The sequence below is a fragment of the Primulina huaijiensis genome, chromosome 18, assembly GCF_012295235.1.
Source record: "Primulina huaijiensis isolate GDHJ02 chromosome 18, ASM1229523v2, whole genome shotgun sequence".
Lineage (NCBI taxonomy): Eukaryota > Viridiplantae > Streptophyta > Magnoliopsida > Lamiales > Gesneriaceae > Primulina > Primulina huaijiensis.
In genome coordinates, this window is record NC_133323.1 from 1,677,084 (window position 1) to 1,681,775 (window position 4,692).

The following is a 4,692-nucleotide window of genomic DNA, read 5'->3' on the forward strand; positions in this document are numbered from 1 at the left end:
TCAAAGTAAATATGAATTTAAACAAATTTTAAATACAAATCAATACTCACAAACTTCAACCAAGAAGAAGAAAACACTGACCCGTGCATCTCAAGATTACAAAATTGTCGTAATATGAGGTCCATGCACCCCGCAACGATGGGTCGATGTCGATATCATTTCGTCAGAACATCGGGCATCATACCAGAATGAGTTCCAAGAACTCTGCCACCAACATCTGGGAAGTTTTCATATCCAGGCAAAGGATTTACACTGCCATCAGCCTCGACCTTCACTGGATACTTGAGAAGATGGCCTTGCAATAGCATAAATTCGTCATCATCGTACCTCTTCCAATTATCTTCAGCAACTTCATTCACCCTTCTAGCACAATTCAAAGAATATGGCTCTTCGAAACATTTTCGACTGTACCAAAGGTGTTCATGCCAGAGAGACATTCTATATCCGTAAACCTGCGTATATTTTGGTTCGGACCAAAGGTTGATGCCGCAGTAATTATGTTTGGTAGACGTAGGGGAAAAAACAATGTGCCAATGTTGATGCCGCCGCTGCTTTAATCAAGTGTGCCAATGTTGATATGTACCCATTGCTATCTCTGTGTCTTTTCTGCCAGCCATTGATCTTTGATTTATATTGGCAGACGATCCAATTATCACATACTCATCATCCACCATCATTCCTTTGGCATGCACATAAACCATAAAGCGCTGAAACTTTTGCGAGTCGGAAACCTGAACACAAGTATGACATAACCTCACATTTTATCAGGCACCAGCCAAAAGCCTCAACTACTGACATCCCAAACAAAACAAAAGACGTAAAGAAGGAACAAGTGGTGCTAATTTAATTGTTCCAAGTTGCACTAGGCACCATTTTTATCATTCAAACTACTTAGGTGGTCACAAACGTAAACTTCACCTAAGGTCTGAAAATTCTGAAAACGGCAAGTACTAAACGGCCATGAGTTGGCCAATAGACTGCTGAATTAAGATTGTCTGGTTTTCTGCTGTTTTGGAATTCTAATTAAAGATGTATCATGGTGGTTTGTCTTTAAGTAGCATTAGTAAGCTACATGGTATAAGTAAGAATATCATGAAAATTTTGGATAGATATCCCAAAAAAGGTTGTTCATAGACGCGATTCCCACCAAGGCGACACTCATAATTAATATATTTGTCTCCACCATTGCTTTAATATATCCTCACAACTGCTTTTGAGGCACAATTCTATTAAATCTCAATAGCATATCATACTTTAAATCAGCCTGCATCACAATGACTTTTCCTCTCATGGAAATATCATTTTCTTGCGAATACCTCAACATTGGTTTAAATTTCCATGGAATTATTTCCTTCATTCCTGTGAGGACCCGTGCTCTTAATTAATATTTAATTACCAAACAACAAGAATTAATTGGTGTAACCAGCGAAAACGAGTTTAAAATGTTCATTTGGGTCTACAGAAATTTCGGCATGACCTCCCCGTAACACAACAACATCAACATACGCTTGAAGATAACATCAAGTTCACCATCAACCCAACAAATATCCTACACTGGCACTGGCCAGTACTAGACACAACATACCATAAATAAAATTTCAAAAATACATAAAAACATCATAATACAACTACACAGGGCATCTTCCTGGCAAATGTATCAAACCAGTATAATGTATAGATATCTGGGAATTCTGACATAAACCAACTCCACTACTGGGTACCACTCGATGAAACTCCACCAGACGCGTCAAATAGCCTGGAATGACTTGCTATAGCATCAAAAACAACCACAACATAAAAAGAAAACAGGAGTCGAACCCCAATACGACAAACCAGTAAAATTATGACATATATAAAAGACATGTAATAATACAAAGTAAATGCAATGATATGCGACTCATGAATGCAGTAACAGTGGTCACCCGTGCCAGGAATGCAGCATCAAATCACCGCTCGTTCATGCACGTAGCATCGGGAATGCGAGTAGCTAAGTCGCTCGTCTCTAGCTTGTCATCTGGGAATGTGGCTAATCCTAACCCACTCGTCTCTCTGATGACTCAGTATATATCTCAACAGAATCAACATAAATCACCGTCAAAGGAGTCAAGGCTCAATATGTTATGTCAATACAATTAATGCATGAATGCATAAGAATAAACATTCAAGACACATAATAACAAACAACATCCACTGAATATTCTTACATGCCAATATCAGCATCATAATAATATAGGTTTGAGCATACCTGAACTATAACTTACAATACCACAGTAATTTCTTAAGAACTTCTTGATGAACTTGTCGAACGATATAACCTATAATATAAATTCGCTATATACTTCAATATACTACATCCATTTGACTAAACAATTTAAATCGGAGCGGTTAAAAATCGAAATCTCAGTAGCCTATAAACCCATTCAAAAATTTGGAATTTCAAGCTTAATACCTCAAAAATCGAGGCTAAAATTCACAATGGTGATCTCGCGAAGGTGGCTCGTCGGAAAAGTCACCGGAAATACTGTTCACAGTCAGAAAACAAGCTGGAAAACAGAGAAAAGCTTAATACTATACTTATATAAACTAATCCACCAAGAACAACCAAGAATCGAAGCCAAAACCTTACCTAAAACCGGATCAAAGCTCGTCACACGCACAATTGCTGGAAAACAAGGCGATCGAGCTCAAAATCTTCTGATTCATAGCAGGAAAGAGTCTAATAGACTGGAGAAAAAGAAGTTTCTATCTTTCTGGGCTGCTGCACTAATTCTCCAACCACCGGCGGTGCTGCGCAAGATTGGAGAAATAAGAAGAAAGGGGCGACTGGGTGCAAGACAGGGAGAAGATCTTCCTGGATTGAGCGATCTGCTATCTCTATCAAATGAGTTAGGTTTAAATAATTAAAGTGAAATGGGTTGGGCCCAAAATGATTATTGGGCTCTCACAATTCCATTATTAATTCATCTCAAGTATAAATTTTTTTTTGGCATTCAGATTTCCGTATGCCTTATTTTAGACTGCATATCTCAACGCAACAAGAAGAAGAATCGTTTTTGAACAATACCTTATCTGCGGATCCAGCATCGGCAGCTGTATTTGCCATTAGTTCCCTATTGCCAAGGCAGAAGAAATTCAAATAATCTTCAGGATGTGAGTCTAAGTCCATTCAATTGATTCAATCTCCTTTGCAATAACTTGATACATCATTTGGATTGTTTGTCCCTATCAGTAAACAAAGTGTGCAAAAAGTGTAAACTTCCATCAGCAATCTATACATTCCTCTAACAGTCGATTCCACCTTATGATAATTAATATAAAGCCGATCAATTATTTCTCTCGATACATTTTGATTATGTCGTTTCATCAAAGGCCTTATTTACCAATTACTTTGGTACATGGTAACAGCTGGATAATATGATTAAACATTCCATATATATTTATCTCATTTCCCAATTACTTCAATATTCGGCAACAATTTTACCAAAAGTATGATTATGCATTTGATGAATGCATAACACAAAAGAAAATACTCTATATGAACATTTCTGTCAAAAACTGCGATATAATGCAACTTTTGTCATACATATACATAAGAATCAATGGCAACGACTCTTCGTGCCATATCGTATTTTAGGTCTCTGTTTGATCCAAACGCTTCTTCAAAATTATGAGTGAGATTTTTATTATACTTGCTTCCCTGTTTCAGTTGCAGTCCTTGCCATACAAACAAGGAAAATTTCTAATAGATGTTTTTTATTTAGAGAGTGCACTCCATACAAGCAAGGAAAATTATAAGCTGAGTCAAGACAGCCTTACTAGAAAGCATGCAATATAGCTCAACGTACAAATCCTAGTTTGAAAATAAACAAACGTTCTTGAATTTGTAGGGAACATTTAATTTCGAAAACATGCCACTTGGCTATACTAACCGCCAAAATTTGAAAAGCAGCTTCATTAACCCGTTCAGCAAGGCATCCTTATTCTGCCACAATTAGGACATAGTGCACACATTGATTACTGAGCATGCCAAACCTTGCATAGGATCTCTATATGAACTCAAAGTTTACGTCTATTTTCCACCATCAAAACCAAAACTTCCGAAGTAATTCCAAAGTTTCAATTAATACAAAAAGAATATATCATGGCCAGAAGCGTTCACACGTTCTTCTTATTTCTATTTATTGTAGCACTCATCACGAGTAACATAAAAAAATGTGAATCAGCACAACATTTGTTGCACTTCATATCACCATATTGCCAATTAGTCCGATATTGCCACAAATACCATCAGTTCCTAGCTTCCCGACAAACTTGGCGACGCCTCCACTTCCTTCGATTCCTTCTGGTCTACCGGGATTTCCCTCCATTCCTTTCTTTGCACCATCACCTTCCGACTAGTTTGCTTGCTGTTGCTGAATACTGAAATAAGGATACTTGCCAATGTTTGACAATCCACGAATAAATGAACTTTGTTTTAAGTTATTTTCTTTTTCGTCCGATCGAGGAAGCATGCTTGCCTCCGATCCTATGTGGTGTCAGATTCAGTCATGAATCATGCTAATTAATCTTAAAATATTATGTTTGAGTCGTGTACGCATCATGTATTTTGAATATTATGTTGTTTTCTTTGATTTATATATATATGTGACCGAGTTGAAATTGAGAGCTTCGGCAAGACGCGATACCGGATTG

General features: G+C 37.3%; 1 long non-coding RNA gene across 1 annotated transcript; it reads right to left on the reverse strand.

The window, feature by feature from the left end:
* Nucleotides 1-534: 534 nt before the first annotated feature.
* Nucleotides 535-2,859, reverse strand: LOC140965152 (uncharacterized). Its single transcript, XR_012172981.1, has 3 exons — nt 2,627-2,859; nt 2,450-2,543; nt 535-2,315 (listed from the first exon to the last, which is right to left on the reverse strand). It is a non-coding gene; the product is annotated as an uncharacterized lncRNA (long non-coding RNA).
* Nucleotides 2,860-4,692: the final 1,833 nt, after the last annotated feature.